Source organism: Schistocerca cancellata, chromosome 12 (genome assembly GCF_023864275.1).
Source record: "Schistocerca cancellata isolate TAMUIC-IGC-003103 chromosome 12, iqSchCanc2.1, whole genome shotgun sequence".
Classification (NCBI taxonomy): domain Eukaryota; kingdom Metazoa; phylum Arthropoda; class Insecta; order Orthoptera; family Acrididae; genus Schistocerca; species Schistocerca cancellata.
In genome coordinates this window covers 161,091,478-161,112,703 of record NC_064637.1, presented here as the reverse complement: position 1 = coordinate 161,112,703, position 21,226 = coordinate 161,091,478, and the positions used below count along the sequence as shown (strand labels likewise).

Below are 21,226 nucleotides of genomic sequence, written 5' to 3'. Positions count from 1 at the left end.
CACAGATGCAATGTGACCTTTATTATTACACAGGAAGTGTGATGCTCTACATCACAAACAAGCTGATCATTCATATCAGTGGTGTAGTGAATGTAACTGGCACTGGGGTATGACATTTTATTTGCCCATCCCTCTCCCCTGCCAGTTGGTGTCTGAGGCAAACCATTTATTGGATTACATGTTGTAATTGTTGTTGTTGTGGTCTTCAGTCCAGAGACTAGTTTGATGCAGCTCTCCATGCTACACTATCCTCTGTAAGCTTCTTCATCTCCCCATACCTACTGCAACCTACATCCCTATGAATCTGTTTAGTGTATTCATCTCTTGGTCTCCCTCTACGATTTTTACCCTCCGCACTGCCCTCCAATACTAAATTGGTGATCTCTTGATGCCTCAGAATATGTCCTGCACCTGATCCCTCCTTCTAGTCAAGTTGTGCCACAAATTTCTCTTCTCCCCAACTCCATTCAAAACCTGATAGAATTACAATGTCATCGGTGAGCCTCAAAGTTTTTATTTCTTCTCCATGGATTTTAATCACTACTCCAAATTTTTCTTTTTTTTCCTTTACTTCTTGCTCAATATACAGATTGAATAACATCGGGGATAGGCTACAACACTGTCTCACTCCCTTCCCAAACACTGCTTGCCTTTCGTGCCCCTCGACTCTAGTAACTGCAATCTGGTTTCTGTGCAAATTATAAATAGCCTTTCGTTCTCTGCCACCTCTAGAATTTGAAAGACAGTATTCCAGTCAACATTGTGAGAAGCTTTCTCTAAGTCTACAAATGCTAGAAACATAGGTTTGCCTTTCCTTAATATATTTTCTAAGATAAGTCAGAGGGTCAGTATTGCCTCACGTGTTCCAACATTTCTACGGAATCCAACCTGATCTTTCCCTAGGATTGCTTCTACCAGTTTTCCCATTCGTCTGTAAAGAATTCGTGTTAGTATTTTACAGCCGTGGCTTAATAAACTGAAAAGTTTGGTAATTTTCACGTCTGTCAACACCTGCTTTCTTTGATATTGGAATTGTTATATTCTTCTTAAAGTCTGAGGGTATATCGCCTGTCTCAAACATCTTGCTCACCAGATGGTAGAGTTTTGTCAGGACTGTGACTCTCCCAAGGCTATCAGTAGCTCTAATGGAATGTTGTCTACTCCCAGGGCCTAGTTTTGACTTAGGACTTCCAGTGCTCTGTCAAACTCTCTACTCAGTATCATATCTCCCATTTCATCTTCATCTACATCCTCTTCCATTTCCATAATATTGTCCTCAAGAACATCGCCCTTGAGTAGACCCTCTATATACTCCTTCCAGCTTTCTGCTTTCCTTTCTTTGCTTACAACTGGGTTTCCATCTGAGCCTTGATACTCATGCAAGTGGTTCTTTTTTCTCCAAAGGTCTCTTTAATTTTGCTGTAGGCAGTATCTGTCTTATCCCTAATGAGATAAGCCTCTACATCCTGACATTTGTCCTCTAGCCATCCCTGCTTAGCCATTTTGCACTTCCTGTTGATCTCATTTTTGAGACGTTTGTATTCCTTTTTGCCAGCTTCATTTACTGCATTTTTATATTTTCTCCTTTCATCAATGAAATTCAGTATCTTTTCCAATACTCAAGGATTTCTATTAGCTCTCGTCTTTTTACCTACTTGATCCTCTGCTGCCTTCACTATTTCATCTCTCATAGCTACCCATTCTTCTTCTACTGTATTTCTTTCCCCCATTCTTGTCAATCGTTCCCTAATGCTCTCCCTGAAACTCCCTACAACCTCACGGCAGATATAACAGCAGATATAACCTTTAAGCTGTTACCTTTGGTAAGTAAAAAACCTCAAAGCCAAATTGTGCACTGGCTGGTGAGTCCTCAGTGTATGACAGCAAGTGAAATGGTATGTCCAATTGGTGTAACCGGTACCACTGTGTATTGGTGTTGAATGAATATCATATGACCTAATTTTGAACTGAGCTACACAGCATTTCTGTGTATGTTTTAAAATATGAGGTTATGCTATGTTTTGCACTATCTGTTTTGGCTGTTACAGATTATCTCCATGAGCGAAATCTTCTCACTGTTCAGACTGTGTCAGAATGGAGTTAAGTGTCGAACTTTTGAAGAGTAACACTGTTTTCTTCGATGTCAGCCAGCCAAAAGTTAGAGTGGAGTACATCTACTCTTATGTCGATACGCTGCATGAAGCAGAGTATTGTATGGCAGAGGGCACTTCCCAATGCACTGTTTATTAGATCCCGTTGTGTTGGGAGAGTGGGAGAATGACTGCTCAAATTTGCCCACCTGCGCTGTAGTCGTCTAATTTTGCCTTTGCATTCCTTACAGGAGCAATATGAAGTGCGTCCATAGATTCTCCATTTAACACTGGTTTCTTGAAATTTTTAAAGTTGCCTTTTGTTGGACGGTTTACGTCTCTCTTCGAGCATTTGCCAGTTCACATGTTTTATTGTCTCTAAGATGCTCTCCTGTGGATCAAACAAACCTTGACCATTCATGCCACCCTTCTCTGTACACATTCAATATTGCTGTTAGTCCCACGTATAAAGGGTCCCGTACATGTGAGCAGTATTCTGGGACAGGTCGCATGAGTGCATCACAAACAATCTCCTTTGGAGACTGCATTTTCCCTGTATCCCACCAGTGAAGTGAAGTCTGCCCTCTGTTGTACACGAGATTAATACTAAGGCGTTGTTTCATTTCATATCTCCAAAAATGTTTACACCTACTTATTTGTATAACTTGACTGTCCCTTATTGTGACCCACTGATATTGTGGTAACAAGATACTATGTTTTTGTGTTTCATAAAATGTACAGTTTAACATTTCTGATCCTTTAGAGCAAACCTCTAATCTGTACACCATTTCGAAATGTTAACACGACCTGAATGAATATTTCTGCAGTTTCTTTTTTTCTGAAGCCAAATTCTGAATTGAAAAAATGAAACGTGTTCCAAGACTAGAGTATGATGAGATTATAGTGGCTATTTTTAAGTCTGTTACTTCTTCCAGGACAAGAGTGTGGAAGATAAATAGAGGGCTAAGATTCTCAGTTTTTCTTGGCAACCAGTTATGTAGGTTGTTGTGAATGTGCAGTTTCCTTTCCTCTGGAAGACACACAAAATTTCATCCTCTTATGATCATCATTGGTTGCAGTTCAATCTTGCAGTGTTTTTGGTGAATTTCAGCATTCCTAAATTCACTCCTTTCATGCGGAATGAGGTGCAGTCTCGTTCTAAGCACACTCTTCACTGTAATGACTGTCCATTTATTTTCTGGTCATCTAATATCATTTGTCTACTCTTCAGATTACCACTCCTCACACTCAGTTGTGACTGTCAAACTGCTGCTCCCTCAGAATTCTTATTTAATAATGTCAGCCGAACCTCTAGTCATCTCGAGTACGAGGACCGGTCGGATGCAGCTCTCCGTGCGAGTCTCCTCACCTCTGTGTAACTACCGCACCCGACTTCCATTTGAACCTGCTGAATGTATTTGTGCCTACATTTCCTACTACAGCGTTGATTTACTGAGAGAATTTTCGGAAAGTGTAGTTCATTTCTAAAGGAGACCACAAATAATATGCTAGTGTGACCTATTCTTGAGTACAGCTCAAGTGTTTGTGATTTGAAGCTGCTGACTGCAGATGTAAGGATCAGGCATACAGACAATTGTTTTTCCCTCGCTCTATTCACGAGTCGAATGGGAAAGAAACCAACTAGAAGTGGCACAGGGTACGCTCTGCCATGCATTGTACAGTGGGTTCTGATGTCTGTACGTATGTGTAAATCTAATGTTACAATGGGTTTTGAACTACAGCAAACTGAACCAGTGGATGGGAGAGAGTGGAGAAGAGAAATTTGTGACGTGAACCTCAAAGTGTTAAGATGAAGGGGTAGACGAGTGTGAATTACAGCACACACTCAGGAGGCGTGCACTGTGCCAACTTAATAATGGAACGAAGAAAGAAAGCAGTTGACAGAGTGACACACCCTTTACATGTACCGCCTCACTGTCCCTTTGGTGGGTGAGGTCTCCCCCTCATATAAGAGTAACCTCCTGCCAATCCCCTTAGGTTTCCCCTCCCTCTCACTCTCTTAACCCACTGTGAGCCACCCCAGCCCCCCTTTTCTACACGGCACTATCACTATATTCTTTCTTCATAATCAATCTCATGGTGTCGCATTGCTGTCTTTTCCACATGCACAAAGCTAGTAAAATATTCCTAATGTCATTATGCAATGTATTTATCACATTCATGTTTCAATATTTTTTCCCTTTTTCATGTGGAGTCAACAGTAATCGAGAGACAGTGTGTATTGGGGACATGCAGTAAGAATGAGGGGTGGCATGTCTCTTGAGCTTCATAAAATTAGGACTGACGGTTCACAATTTCTTACTAGATGAAACTCAAAACTAGTAAAATTCTGTGATCTCTCAAGTTTTCTTAGCACGTTCAATCGATAGTGTGCTTCAGGGTGCTCTGCTGGGTCATCATTTCCATTTTATGCATGAAACAGATATGACAACCCTGCAAAATGCCCAGAAGTGTATTTTTACTGCAACAGTGTTTCTTAATTGCCAAATGTACTCTTGGTACGATTTTATAACAGCTACTTACTATCTCCAAAGAAAACAACTGAGAGAGTGTAGTTTTTTTGAGATTTGTGGATATTACTCTGTTGTCAGAGGGATAACATTCTGATATGTGCAAACACATTCTGTTTCCATATTTTTGTAGTTTTTGGCATCGGTTGGACAAATGATAAAAATCCACTGCAAACTGAAGGTGTAACACTGATGGTAGGGGATAGAATGCAGAGCCTTGTGGCATTTTCAGCTGCAGCCAGAATAGCAGTGAATGGCAAAATAGCTTCGAGATTTCATGACAAATGCTACAGTACTACAAAACACAAATTACATTTTCTGGTTTTCTTTGAATGGATACTGAGCCGATATTCCTGTCCACAAGATGCGACGGATTTTCACAGTGTCAGATGACGTGACCTTTCACGTGGAAACGAGCGACTGGAGAAAAATGGTAGCTATTTTTTCAACACAAATTATTTTCTTTATTGATAAATTTAAATGAACAATACTCTGTCTCATGCCGTCAAGGAAAAACAGGACTCATCTGTCAGTCAAAGGTAAAATTCTGTCACTGAATTGTATTAAAGATGATGAGAGCAACTGCCTATAATGAAACTCTGATTCTGATGGCAACAATTAAAAGAAAATAACTGAGTGGGGCTAGTTTCTAAAGAACTTTATTTATGTTATTAAAAGGGCACGTCAAAATCAAGCATGCCCAAATTTGCATAAAATGAATGCTGCAAATTTTTTCAGATATAACCATCCAGATATGATATGTCACAAGAAATTAGTATTCTTGGGTGGTCTTATTTCTTCTACATCAAATAACAACTCAAAATGTTCAAGCAAAGAAAGAACCTAGAACAATTTAATTCAGAGATGAATTATCAGTGTTGGGATATCCTGCACCTTATGACAGTGAAGTCCATTACATATACAGTCACTAAAGCTTCAAACAATATTAATTTGATGCAAATACATAAACAGAGGATGAATACTGATTCAAAAGAAGTACGACTCAACTCGTTTCTGAAATCTGCAGCTGTATTAAAGCTGTTTACCAGAATGCTACTTGAACCCTCACTACTTGGACACACCTCACGAATTGTCACCCGCACTCACAGCTTTACTCCTGCCAACACCTCTCACAATTCCTATATTTGATGCAAACTCTCCTGCATAACTTTAGACTAGAAACAATTGCCCATCCTGTGTATAAGTCATTTCTCCGCAATTCCCTTTCTTTCGAGAGTGCCGGTCCGGCAAAGTATGTGCCACAGTTCTGTAAGCTCGGAAAGTAGGAAAGAGGAAATGCCAAAAGTAAAGCTGTGGAGTAAGACCACTGCCCACAAAAGATGACATTCTGGGTTTGGGTTATACTCAGGCACACAGTTTCGCTCATGTTGGAAGTTCCAAAACGCCACCTTCTCGGTGTTCATACTGCCTCAAATTGGGGCCCTCAATCTCTCAATCACTGCACGGTGATGAGTGGGAGTGGGGATTAAGACTCCATTACCATTTTCCAACATTAGCGCATGTGAATCCTGCTCTCTGGGTGACATCACCACCATCATAAGTTAGTATTTCAAACAAAGTCACTCGGCCGGCACCGAGCTCAGATGCCACTACACAGGAAGCGGACATCTCTCCCAGCGAACTGTCATCTTCTGATGAAAAAGACAGTGTTACTCTTCAAAAGTTCGACACTTAACTCTATTCTGACACAGTCTGAACAGTGAGAAGATTTCGCACAAAAATGTTGACACAAAAGATCTTGATGTCACAGCACAGACTACTGCAGAATGCAAGACCCAGTCTGGAATTATTGTTCATCACATAGCACTGCCAGCTTACAACTGTTTTGCCCGTATTTTGCAAACTTTATATCTAGTGTAGCAATTTGGTACTAGATACCTGAAAAAGTACGAAACAAGTCATATTTCGAGAAATAAAGTCATTGTATTTTTGAAGCACAGTTTTTTTACTCACAACCAATCTAGCCTTTGTGCAGTACTACAGCTAAGTAACACTGAATCGTCTTCTTACCTGACAACATTCTTCTAGTCAAGCCACAAGTGAGTATCCTGGGCCAGAATTTTCCATCGAGTGCACACCTCTTGTAGAACTTCTATGTTTTCACTGAAGCTAAAGTATGAGAAAATCTCCATCATCAGTTCGTCAGGTAGATAGTGGTGCCTCTGTTAACCAGTTCTGAAGTGCTCCGGCCCATTCTTACCGGACCGTCTCCTTCCCTGTGTCTCCAGATGTTCAGTTGAAGTTTTGAAACTGGCAGCACATCTGACACGTTGTCCCTGTGGGCAGTAGACGTAGAGGAGGGACAGCTGTTAAAAGGCCATACTGACATTCCCTGATGTTTCCTAAGGCAGACCAGAAGAGCTCATGGAGATAATCGGTAACAACCAAAACAGATACTGCAAAACATAGTATAACTTCATATTTTAAAACATACACAGAAATGCTGTGTACCACAGTTCAAAATGAGGTCGTACTACATTCATTCAACACAAATACACAGTGGTACCGGTTACACCAATTGGACATACCATTTCTCTTGCTGTCATACACTGAGGACTCACCAGTCAGAGCACAATTTGGCTCTGAGGATTTTTACTTACCAAAGGTAACAGCTTAAAGGTTATATCTGCTGTTATATCTGCCGTGAGGTTGTAGGGAGTTTCAGGGAGAGCATTAGGGAACGATTGACAAGAATGGGGGAAAGAAATACAGTAGAAGAAGAATGGGTAGCTATGAGAGATGAAATAGTGAAGGCAGCAGAGGATCAAGTAGGTAAAAAGACGAGAGCTAATAGAAATCCTTGAGTATTGGAAAAGATACTGAATTTCATTGATGAAAGGAGAAAATATAAAAATGCAGTAAATGAAGCTGGCAAAAAGGAATACAAACGTCTCAAAAATGAGATCAACAGGAAGTGCAAAATGGCTAAGCAGGGATGGCTAGAGGACAAATGTCAGGATGTAGAGGCTTATCTCATTAGGGATAAGACAGATACTGCCTACAGCAAAATTAAAGAGACCTTTGGAGAAAAAAGAACCACTTGCATGAGTATCAAGGCTCAGATGGAAACCCAGTTGTAAGCAAAGAAAGGAAAGCAGAAAGCTGGAAGGAGTATATAGAGGGTCTACTCAAGGGCGATGTTCTTGAGGACAATATTATGGAAATGGAAGAGGATGTAGATGAAGATGAAATGGGAGATATGATACTGAGTAGAGAGTTTGACAGAGCACTGGAAGTCCTAAGTCAAAACTAGGCCCTGGGAGTAGACAACATTCCATTAGAGCTACTGATAGCCTTGGGAGAGTCACAGTCCTGACAAAACTCTACCATCTGGTGAGCAAGATGTTTGAGACAGGCGATATACCCTCAGACTTTAAGAAGAATATAACAATTCCAATATCAAAGAAAGCAGGTGTTGACAGACGTGAAAATTACCAAACTTTTCAGTTTATTAAGCCACGGCTGTAAAATACTAACACGAATTCTTTACAGACGAATGGGAAAACTGGTAGAAGCAATCCTAGGGAAAGATCAGGTTGGATTCCGTAGAAATGTTGGAACACGTGAGGCAATACTGACCCTCTGACTTATCTTAGAAAATATATTAAGGAAAGGCAAACCTATGTTTCTAGCATTTGTAGACTTAGAGAAAGTTTCTCACAATGTTGACTGGAATACTGTCTTTCAAATTCTAGAGGTGGCAGAGAACGAAAGGCTATTTATAATTTGCACAGAAACCAGATTGCAGTTACTAGAGTCGAGGGGCACGAAAGGCAAGCAGTGTTTGGGAAGGGAGTGAGACAGTGTTGTAGCCTATCCCCGATGTTATTCAATCTGTATATTGAGCAAGAAGTAAAGGAAAAAAAAGAAAAATTTGGAGTAGTGATTAAAATCCATGGAGAAGAAATAAAAACTTTGAGGCTCACCGATGACATTGTAATTCTATCAGGTTTTGAATGGAGTTGGGGAGAAGAGAAATTTGTGGCACAACTTGACTAGAAGGAGGGATCAGGTGCAGGACATATTCTGAGGCATCAAGAGATCACCAATTTAGTATTGGAGGGCAGTGCGGAGGGTAAAAATTGTAGAGGGAGACCAAGAGATGAATACACTAAACAGATTCATAAGGATGTAGGTTGCAGTAGGTATGGGGAGATAAAGAAGCTTACAGAGGATAGTGTAGCATGGAGAGCTGCATCAAACCAGTCTCTGGACTGAAGACCACAACAACAACAATTACAACATGTAATCCAATAAATGGTTTGCCCCAGACACCAATTGGCGGGGGAGAGGGATGGGCAAATAAAATGTCATACCCCAGTGCCAGTTACATTCACTACACCACTGATATGAATGACCAGCTTGTTTGTGATATAGGGCATCACACTTCCTGTGTAATAATAAAGGTCACATTGCATCTGTGTACAACACTCGACCAGCTTCCGCTTGCAAGGTGTCCTGTTGGTGTAATGTATCAGTATTGTACTCCTCACTTATTGCTGGCTTTTGCAACTTCTAAAGCTGTGTGTGGATTCTCTCTGAGGGAGAATTGTTCTGCTGTGCAACAACACTGCACCGACTCAGTGTGTGAGTAGAGCCATTGTTGAGCTCCTGCATGGAGCAGTGATGTCCATCCACATCATGAATAAACAGTATGAAGAATTTAGGAGAAAGATTGAGTTAAAAGTGTTATGTCAAATCACTGAAGAAAAGTGTTTCCGTTATTTTGCGAAAAGTGGCACGGGATTAATTATGAGATTTATGTTTGCAACAATGTCATATTACTGAATCAGTAATTGTTCTGGATAAATATATTGATTTTAGAATGTATATGAAAGAGCTTCTGTGATTAGTGATTACCTGATTAATTAGTATGGAAATGTAGTGTAGCAATGGTTACTTGAGTGTGAATCCAAAACTAACGTAACACAAGACTGGCTGAGTACAGGCACCGTTACGGAAGTGTGTTATGTACTAAAGGGACAAAAAACAGTGTAATTTGACTTGTGCTGTTATTATTTCGAGGCGACATTTTTATTCTTTAACAGAATAATGAATATTGGAAATACACAAGAGACTCATGTTCATATCAGGCACACAGACAGGCATGAAACTCAAGTCCTAGTGTGTCAAAATATACATTATCGACTCAACAATGACATTAACAGGTAACTTCATTTAAGTTTTCCCTCCTTCCCTTGTCTTTCTCAGTGTTCAATCCAGACATTAATATTACAATAATGGAATATGGATGACACCTATCACACCTTTGTTTGGAGCTGAAACAACTAAACTGTGTTGTGAGTAGTGCTTATCCAGTTTCATTGCATTTCACACTGTTTGTGTTGGAATAACTTTATTTAGGACATAACTATTAGTGTTTGCTACAGTACTGAAAGGACTTTAAAAAAACTCCTTGTTTTGAGTCATAAATTGTGGTTGAAGCAGTTCAGAAAGCTCTCCTTCTCAATATTCGACTACAGTTGTCTTTCCATTCAATTTATTAAAAGTTGTTTTAGCTCACTTTGAATTTATGAAATTCTTTAATTGTCTTTATTGTAGCAGGCAGTGCACTAAAAAGTATTCCTGTTATATAACATATACTTTTTTGGGCGTCTACCTGTGAAAGTCCCACTGATCCTTGTTTTGTAGTTATGAACCTGATAGGTTCAATGTCGAAAATTCCTTTGTGAGCTTTCAGAAAGTACATTTATAAATGTATAAGCCAGGAAGTGTATTATTCTAAATTCTTTTACTACTTTCATTATTCTTACAGCTCTTTCTTGGAGTTTCAAAGTTTGTTTTGCCATACCAGTATTTCTCCATAAGATCATCTAAGCAAGCTGTTCATGTAAGCATAATAGCCACACAAATATTTTACAGCAGTCCTGAAGCATTCTCAGTACATAATGCCATTTACTTAATTACTTATTCAAAAATATTATAGATATTTCTCCCATTCCAAGTGCTCATCCATCTGTATGCCCAAAAATTTTGTGGATGGAGCTTGTGCAAAAACATAGTTACCTAACTCAGCTTTGATTCTGCAACTAGCTGACTTCTAATATTACTGAAATTCATTCATACCATTTTTTTTTCCTTATTTATGACCAAAGTGTGACTCCAAACCATATTCCTGCCTCACTTGTCATCTTAGAGACATTCTGATGTAGGTCATCCTCCATGCATCCTTTTATAAAACCACTCATGTTGTTGGCAAACACCACTGTGTGTGTGGCCCACAGGTGGTTTGCCAAAGCATTTATATATACCAGTAACAACAAAAGGCCTAATACAGAACCATGCGGCACGCAACAGCTAGTTTTTTTTCCATGACTTACTTGTACACACTCTTCTCTATCATAGTGACAAGATTTCAACCGTCTGAAGGCCTGTCCCCAGACCCCGTAACAATCTAATTTCATAAGCAGAAAATCACAGCCGATTAGATCAAATGCTTTTGATAAATCTAAGAATACCCCACAGCTCATATTGGTGTGGTTCCTGTTAATTCTCTCAGTAGGTGGGACTATACCAGGCACGGCCTACATCTCAACAGGAAAGGGAAGGGGAAACTGGCTGGGGTAATAGCAGGAAATTTAAGGGGGGGAGGCATTGCCATGAATGGTAAAATACCAGTGGTTACAGGTGTTGGAGCAGCACCTTTTTTAGGATTGGTAAGACAGAAAGATGTCAAGTTCTACGAGAGGTCAGGATTGAAATTAATCTTCAGTTTAGGAAAGAAATTAAACAGCACAATTCTAGCACATTCTACATCTACATCTACATCTATACTCCGCGAGCCACCTTACGGCGTGTGGCGGAGGGTACTTATTGTACCACTATCTGATCCCCCCTTCCCTGTTCCATTCACGAATTGTGCGTGGGAAGAACGACTGCTTGTAAGTCTCCGTATTTGCTCTAATTTCTCGGATCTTTTCGTTGTGATCATTACGCGAGATATATGTGGGCGGTAGTAATATGTTGCCCATCTCTTCCCGGAATGTGCTCTCTCGTAATTTCGATAATAAACCTCTCCGTATTGCGTAACGCCTTTCTTGAAGTGTCCGCCACTGGAGCTTGTTCAGCATCTCCGTAACGCTCTCGCGCTGACTAAATGTCCCCATGACGAATCGCGCTGCTTTTCGCTGGATCATGTCTATCTCTTCTATTAATCCAACCTGGTAAGGGTCCCATACTGATGAGCAATACTCAAGAATCGGACGAACAAGCGTTTTGTAAGCTACTTCTTTCGTCGATGAGTCACATTTTCTTAGAATTCTTCCTATGAATCTCAACCTGGCGCCTGCTTTTCCCACTATTTGTTTTATGTGATCATTCCACTTCAGATCGCTCCGGATAGTAACTCCTAAGTATTTTACGGTCGTTACCGCTTCCAATGATTTACCACCTATGGCATAATCGTACTGGAATGGATTTCTGCCCCTATGTATGCGCATTATATTACATTTATCTACGTTTAGGGAAAGCTGCCAGCTGTCGCACCATGCATTAATCCTCTGCAGGTCTTCCTGGAGTACGTACGAGTCTTCTGATGTTGCTACTTTCTTGTAGACAACCGTGTCATCTGCAAATAGCCTCACGGAGCTACCGATGTTGTCAACTAAGTCATTTATGTATATTGTAAACAATAAAGGTCCTATCACGCTTCCTTGCGGTACTCCCGAAATTACCTCTACATCTGCAGATTTTGAACCGTTAAGAATGACATGTTGTGTTCTTTCTTCTAGGAAATCCTGAATCCAATCACAAACCTGGTCCGATATTCCGTAAGCTCGTATTTTTTTCATTAAACGTAAGTGCGGAACCGTATCAAATGCCTTCCTGAAGTCCAGGAATACGGCATCAATCTGCTCGCCAGTGTCTACGGCACTGTGAATTTCTTGGGCAAATAGGGCGAGCTGAGTTTCACATGATCTCTGTTTGCGGAATCCATGTTGGTTATGATGAAGGAGATTTGTATTATCTAAGAACGTCATAATACGAGAACACAAAACATGTTCCATTATTCTACAACAGATTGACGTAAGCGAAATAGGCCTATAATTATTCGCATCTGATTTATGACCCTTCTTGAAAATGGGAACGACCCGCGCTTTCTTCCAGTCGCTAGGTACTTTACGTTCTTCCAGCGATCTACGATAAATTGCAGATAGAAAGGGGGCAAGTTCTTTAGCATAATCACTGTAGAATCTTAAGGGTATCTCGTCTGGTCCGGATGCTTTTCCGCTACTAAGTGATAGCAGTTGTTTTTCAATTCCGATATCGTTTATTTCAATATTTTCCATTTTGGATCACCAATCACAGCTGTCAATTATAAATTTTCACCAATCACCAGAAATTTTATCTTCACCAAGTTGTATCTCAGTCCTAGGTAATTGCATTGATGAATTAAAGTCACCCAACCCAGTTGACATAATCTGCCTCTCTGAACACCATGTGACCACTGGTATAGCAACTAGGCCTAAGCTCAATGAGAAACTCAGACAGGAGAGTACTGCAAATGCTAGAATAAGGAAAGGTTCTCATAAAAGTATAATTAAAAATAATGTAAGTATATTTCATCAAAATATTGGGAGTTTAAAGAATAAAATAGATGAGCTTCTGGTTTGTTTAGAAGATTTAGAAGCTGAGGATGAAATAGATATACTATGCCTGTCTGAGCATCACATTGTTACTGATATGGATAAGGTAAATGTAAGTGGATATAAGCTCTCTGCACATGTAATGAGAGAAAATATGGAGAAAGGAGGAGTTGCCATATATGTCAAAAGTTATCATTGTGCAAAAAGTATAGAAACAAAAAAGTTTTGTGTAGAGAAACATATAGAAGCATGTGCCTGTGAGCTTAAATTAAATAAAGGCACATTTATAATTGTAACTGTATATAGGTCCCCATCAGGAAATTTTCATCTATTTCTGAAAAATTTGGACTCCTTGTTGTGCTATCTGTCAGACAGGGGGAAGCAAATTATTATTTGTGGGGACTTCAATGTAGATTCTCTGAAAGAGGTAATAGGAAAAATGACCTTGAAGTATTACTCGGTTCTTTCAATTTGACACCCGTTATTGATTTTCCTACTCGGGTGGTAAAGGATAGCAGCTCACTGATAGATAACTTCTTTATAGACCAAGATAAGTTTAACCAGATAAATGCTCAGCCTGTTGAGAATGGTCTTTCTGATCATGGTGCACAGCTAGTTACAATATATGATATAGCTCCATTCAGCGATACTAAACAGTCCTCCAAAGTAGTACGTTCAGTCAACGATTTAACAATTGCAAATTTCAGGGAAAGCCTACAGCAGTTAGACTGGGATGAGGTGTACTGTGAACCTGATGCCAATTTAAAATATAATTTATTTCATGACATTTTTGTAAATGCATTTGAAAACTGCTTCCCCAAGAAAATAGTTAAATATACTCGTAAGAAACCTTGTAACAAACCATGGCTTACTAAGGGTACAAAAATATCTTGTAACCGGAAAAGGGAAATGTATCTGACAGCAAGAAAGAGTAGTGACCCAGAAACTATCAAACATTATAAAAACTACTGTGTTATATTAAGAAAAGTTATTAAAAAATCCAGAAGTATGTGTATCATGTCTGAAATCAGCAACTCTGATAGTAAAATTAAAACAATTTGGAATATTATTAAAAGAGAAACAGGTCAACCAAGAGCACAGGAAGACAGTATTACCATCAAATTGAATGAAAACTTTACGAACAAAAAGTCAGAAGTTGAAAATATTTTTAACAATCATTTTCTAAATGTTGTGGATATAGTAGGATCCAGGTGTTCATTAGAAGACGCTAGGCTGTGAATGGAAGAGGCCATACCTATGCAATTTGATACAATAGAAATCTCACCCACTTCTCCCTCTGAAATCATCATCTTTTTTGTAGAGTAGCTGTATTATGGATAACTTCAGTTTTGATGGAAACACCTCTGTCCTGGAAGAAATATTAATAATATCAGGTAGCTGTGAATTTATGCCTGTGGAAATATGTCTAGTACCATTAGACATTTTATTTTTTAATTTATTAATAGCAGTTCTCACCTCAGACTTTGTTACTGGGTACAGAAACATTGTGTTTTTACAAGTTGGTACTTTCATATTTTTATTACATTTAATCAGGTTTGGTGCTTCGTTTACATCTACATCTACATCTATACTCCGCGAGCCACCTTACGGTATGTGGCGGAGGGTACTTATTGTACCACTATCTGATCCCCCCTTCCCTGTTCCATTCACGAATTGTGCGTGGGAAGAACGACTGCTTGTAAGTCTCCGTATTTGCTCTAATTTCTCGGATCTTTTCGTTGTGATCATTACGCGAGATATATGTGGGCGGTAGTAATATGTTGCCCATCTCTTCCCGGAATGTGCTCTCTCGTAATTTCGATAATAAACCTCTCCGTATTGCGTAACGCCTTTCTTGAAGTGTCCGCCACTGGAGCTTGTTCAGCATCTCCGTAACGCTCTCGCGCTGACTAAATGTCCCCATGACGAATCGCGCTGCTTTTCGCTGGATCATGTCTATCTCTTCTATTAATCCAACCTGGTAAGGGTCCCATACTGATGAGCAATACTCAAGAATCGGACGAACAAGCGTTTTGTAAGCTACTTCTTTCGTCGATGAGTCACATTTTCTTAGAATTCTTCCTATGAATCTCAACCTGGCGCCTGCTTTTCCCACTATTTGTTTTATGTGATCATTCCACTTCAGATCGCTCCGGATAGTAACTCCTAAGTATTTTACGGTCGTTACCGCTTCCAATGATTTACCACCTATGGCATAAAAAAATGTGGAACGCTTCACGATAATTTTCACTGAATATATTGGCAACCTGCTGAGCATCTTCTATCACTTTATCTACACTTTTGGTATTATTGGTTTTAGTTTTACATTTTCTTATGCTGCTGTTTACAACCACCAAAACTGATTTTGATTTTCTTCTTCCCCTGTTGGTATACAAATCACTGCTTAACCTTTTTGCTGCCTGTAAAACTTTCCTATAGACTCCAGCACGTCTGTTTCTGATGGTGATTGCCAACTTTTGAATCCATCGTGTTACCCATTTTGTACCACAGACACATTAAAAAGGCACGAGCAAGCTACACACTTCTTTTTTTCAGCAAATAAAGCTTTTTTACTGAAGTGACTCTCCATTCTCTATGGCAGTAGTGACAACATAGTGCCCAACTGCACCGAGTACTACAGGTCTCACACCACGCACTCCCCTCTGCTCTGGGAAGGAGAAAAAGTAAAGTAAATGTTATAAATTCTGCAAGTGACATAACTTCTTACAATTTAACTTTTGTTGCATAATTTCTTTTGGTGTTATCAGTAAAACTCAAAATGTTGTACATTTCACTTCAGTTCTGCTGAACGGTGCCCCGTACCTAGCTCCGCTCTTATAGACATACTTACACGAAAAAGTTGTACAAGTATGAGTGATATGTGAAAATAAGACGTTACAACGATACAGCCTTCCCCAAGACTCTAATGAAGTGACCGATGATACCATTTTTGTATGCATCCGGTTGGCTGTCGCACGAGTCAGTGCTTCCTATGGACTTGTGCGCGTGTCTTTTTATATATATCATTCTGTCAAATTTGCTAAAACACTTGATATTCATTGTCAAAGTATATAGAATGTTCTGGAAAGACGTATATTATCATGATTTCCAGGAGATTGGTGTCATTAACAAAACTATGTACAGGTGCTGAGTTAGATGTTTAATCAAGAAATTGAAGCGTTAAATATCTGGCGGCAAATATTAAGAGGCTGTGGAAATGTTCGCATAAGCGGCTGGCACCTCTAATTACCTTAATTGCAGTTGATTGGTGGGTTGACACAGAAAACATCATTATCCTGAGAAACAGCTTAGAAGTTATTACCAAGCGATGTATTTCCTTTTGTTATCTACTTCATGTCCTCCTCTGTAATTAATATCCTTTGTAATTGCATTCCTAATTAACTCTGCAATCGTTTACATCACACAACTTCCCCATTTTCAGAATTTGATGCCCTATTTGTAAATTTTACGTATGTAGTCAGATGACTACAAAATTTGTACTGTCACTGAATGTTAGTAACCAAATCCAAACTGTAATTAAAATAATACAAGGGACATTATTGTGATTAAAGTTCAGATTGATTTTTTTTATTTAAAACTACAAATATAATTTATGTCATACTATATCGTATTTTATACCTTATTCAGCTGTAACATCAATTCCTATACGTTTCGTAAATTTTAATTGTAACATCAAAATTTTACAAAAATAATAATACGTTATTTTGAAATTTATTGTTAAAAATCTTTATAAAGTGATGCAGCAGATCTCCAAGAGAGTAAGTTGTTGTTTTTGTCAGTAAGTCAAAGAGATCTGTGAAATATGTACGTCAGTGTTTCGTTCAGTGTGCTCAAACCTCAAAGAGATCACTGGTTTTGTTAACGTGACGAGTATGCAGTTCAGTTGTCAATAAATTTTGTGAAGTTGGAAACTGTTATATTCTTTTATCAAATGAACTCCAGGCAATAGAAAGTTAAGTTAAATGTAACGATCCGAGTGGAACGATATAACGTCATACACGAATAACAGCGCTCGGAAGTTCCGTATGGGGCAGCAAAATCCCTGGAGCCAGTAGTGTAGTGATATGTGATATGTGGTTTATTCATCTCATGACATACAATTTTCAAATCATTTGATTTGATGTACAGGAGACATATCAAGGTTTACAAAAGAAACTTTTTTTCACTTTTTTAAGAGAAATGCAAAAGTTTACATTATATTTTACATTTCTAAGTTACAGCTACACATGTACATAAAATAATACATGTAATACAATCCCTGTGTTCAGATTGTGAAGCTGTCCTCAATGAATTCATCGACAGATTAATAACTCTTTTCCACCAGAAGTGTAAAGAGCAATCTCTTCAGTGAACCAATCTCCATTTTAAATATATTACTGCCTTTTATTTTATTGAAAACTTTTAACCCCATATACTCTGGCATTTGGGCATAAAGTTTTAAACGATGTGTTGGAAGTTTGAAGTTATCTCTGTGGCGAGTGCTGTAGTTGTGGTCAAAACGGAAAGTGTCTAGTGTATGTTGATTTCTATATAGGAACACCACCATCTCATATATGTAAAGTGAGGGGATAGATAGTATTTTTAAATTTTTTAACAGTGGTCGACAGGATTCCCGTTTTTTTGCAACACACATGTTTCTAATTACTTTCTTTTGTAATACTAGGAGCCTAGTGACATTTGCTGAATTTCCTCAGAAGATTATGCCATAACGAATAACTGACTCAAAGTAGCAGTGACAAACTATCTTTCTGGTATCCATGTTTGTGGCACCTGACAAAATACACATTGCAAATGCTAAGTTGTTCAGTTTATTTGCTAAGTAATCTATGTGTACCTTCCAATTCAAATTTTTTTCAAGATTTAGGCCTACGAACTTCACGTGGTTTGCTCCTGTGATATCCTGATCATTGCAAGTTATCTTTATTTCACTCCTTTTTACTGATTTAGCTTTAAATTGCATCATTTTTGTTTTAGTTACATTTAGTTTTAGTCCATTTTGACAGAACCAAGATTCAAGTTTTTCTAAAGTATTTTTGGCTTTTTCTGGAATGTTTTCAGATACCTTATTTTCAATTAGAACTGATGTATCATCAGCAAATAAGACTGAATGAACATCAATAGCAAGTGGTAGGTCATTCACGTAAAAAAGAAACAGATAGGGACCCAATATCGAACCTTGTGGGACTCCTTGGGGAACTGTTTTCCAGTCTGATTAATAATTAGTTCCATTTGAAGTTAAAATTACTCTTTGTTTCCTATGTGACAGGTAAGAGCTAAACCATTTTAAAGCAGTGTCTCTGATTCCATACATCTGTAATTTGTGGAGGAGTAATGCATGGTTCACTGAATCAAAAGCTTTAGTCATATCACAGAATATACCTGTGACCTTTCCACCTTTATCTAACGTGGAGCATATTTTTTGGATAAACTCATTTATAGCATTCACAGTGCTTTTACCCTGTTGGAATCATAATTGGTTTTTAGAAATTATATCATTTACAGTAAAAAAGTTATTAATTTGTTTTGCTGCAATTCTTTTCAAACACTTTACAGAAGACCGGCAAGAGAGAGATAGGGCGGTAATTCCCCATATCTTCTGTCGATCCTTTCTTGAACAGAGGTTTGATCTCACCATATTTCAATACCTCTGGAAAGCATCCCTGTTCAAAAGATTGATTTATAATAGTTGACAGTGGTTGGGAAATAATATCATACACATACTTGATTACAGATGTTGATATTTCATCCCACCCATGTGAGGTTTTGTTTTTTAGAGACAATATTTCCTTTTCCATATACCTTTGGGTGATTTTTTCAAATTGTTTAAAAGATGTGTTCTGGCTGTTTTCCAAATTTGTGATGCCCTGATAGAATGTCATATCCACATCCGATCGTGCTACATTTAGGAAGAATTCATTGAAACAACTTGACATCTGAACAGGGTTTACTATAATTTCATTTTCATGTCTAATTTTCAAAATCTCATGAATTTTTACTTTGGCTCCTAGTTCAGACTGAACAACTGACCACACTGCTTTTGTCTTATTTCTGTGTTCTCGTATGAATTTATTATTTGCCATTTTTTTAGCTGCCACTACAACTTTCCTAAATACAGCTTTATACTGTTTGACATAAATAACAAAATCCGGATTTCTGTTTGATTTTAACTCATTGTGGAGCTCTCTCTTTCTGGCACTAGAGATTTTTATTCCTGTTGTAATCCATTTGAGTTTACCATTAACTTTCTTTTGCTTATATCTACGAGGAAATGATTCATTAAATACTTGTAAGAAACAATTGAAGAATTTGTCATAGTTTATTGAGCTTGAACTATTGTAGTCTACTGGCCAGCTTATTATACTTAATTTACTGCGGAATAAACCCATTTTACTTTTACTGAGATCCTGTTTTATACACACTTCCTGAGGCTTTAGGTTATTTGCTTTTGGGAGCTCAATAAACAGAGCTGAGTGATCTGAAATACCCAAGTCTATGCAGTATTTGTGCTTATTTCCACTGTCAAATTCGTAGTTAGTAATAATATTATCAATGCAGCTCACTGATCTGCTGTTTTCCCTAGTGCCTTCAGAAAAATTTAGCTTGAAACCAGATTTCTGAATTAAGTCACGAAATTTTGTGGAATCATTGCTTTCAACTGAGACATTTAAGTTGAAGTCTGCTGCTATAACGACTTTTTTCTTACTTTCTTTCTGGAGTTTATCCAGGAGGCATTCGAATTTGGCTAAAAACACTTTTGTTACCGCACATCCAGGAATTCTGTACATTGCTATAACCAGTGTATTCAGATCACTTATTTCTACAGAGCAACTTTCAAACACGCTCTCTTCATTTAAATAATTAAAACTATCTCTTACTGTATAACTTATGGAAGAATTGACAAGAATGCAGGAGCCTCCACGAGGTTTGCTTATTCTACAAAAGCTAGCAGCTACCTTAAAATTAGTAATACTATTTAGTACTTTTATACTATCTTCTGATAACCAGTGTTCATTTAGGCAGATTATTTTAATATTGAAGGATTCTGAAAGCAGAATTTTTAGTTTGTCGATTTTTGAGAATTTACGATTTGGTAGTTCTGCCCCTAAGCCATTTATATTCCAGTGCATCAATAGATCATTTTTGCTTTTAGCTATTTCACGTGCATCCTTTGTTTGATATCTAAACTTTTTATTTTCAGTTTGAATTTTTTCTTTGTCACCCCTATCAGAATGAATTAGTTTCCCTTGCTTCTTAGGACTTTACACACGTCTATGAACATTTTACTAATGTTCACAGAGCCTAATCTATTCAAGTGCAGGCCATCTTTTCCCAGACACTTGCAGTTTAAGAATTTGTTTGGGTCAATGAATACTGCACCGAGTCTGTTGCACTGTTCCCTAATGACGGTATTTATCCTGTTGATGTAAGTATCACTTACCGATCTTCGATGAATAATTCCACTAATTACCAGCCTGGATGTTGGGTATACAGTTTTCGCCGATCTAATCAGATTCTGTGTTTCATTCACGATTTCTTCCTCACTGTTACTGCGGATGGAGTTTGTGCCCACATGGATTAAGACACCTCTGTAATCGTCGGTACTTAAAGTTTTGTTACCAGTTTAGCCCGTGTTTCTTTTCGTGGACAATACATTCTTAAAATGTTTGTTGAGTTGATGTGATCGGATTCCAGGTCGAACATCGACCTTGCAGTCCGGCACAATAGCATTTTTTAATAAAGAATCACCTATTCACAGAAAATCGTTTTTGTCCTCTTCTTTGCTCGTTGCACTTTTACGTTTGTCCTTCTTATTATAGGAAACTGTTTTCCATTTATACTTATCACTTGTTTCACTGACAGAGTTCTCTGTGGTATTATTCGCCATATTACACATATGCGGATGTTTGCCACTTTGTTCAGTAATGGATTGATTTTTACACATGCAGGATTTTCTTTC

At 38.3% G+C, this 21,226-nt stretch overlaps 1 protein-coding gene and 1 long non-coding RNA gene across 2 annotated transcripts in view; both read right to left on the bottom strand.

Annotated features, from left to right (window-relative positions):
- Positions 1–17,052, bottom strand: part of LOC126109387 (uncharacterized) — a 59,593-nt gene extending 42,541 nt beyond the window's left edge. Inside the window, exons 1-3 of the long non-coding RNA XR_007523683.1 lie at positions 16,888–17,052; positions 16,499–16,779; positions 6,653–6,984 (exon numbers count right to left, since the gene is read on the bottom strand). This is a non-coding gene — a long non-coding RNA (uncharacterized LOC126109387). The remainder of the gene's footprint in view (positions 1–6,652; positions 6,985–16,498; positions 16,780–16,887) is intronic.
- The window catches only part of LOC126109386 (uncharacterized), a 142,881-nt gene extending 121,991 nt beyond the window's left edge, over positions 1–20,890 (bottom strand). Inside the window, exon 1 of the mRNA XM_049914408.1 lies at positions 20,708–20,890. The gene's annotated coding sequence lies outside the window, so the exon portion shown is untranslated. The remainder of the gene's footprint in view (positions 1–20,707) is intronic.
- Between the last annotated feature and the right edge of the window lie 336 nt (positions 20,891–21,226).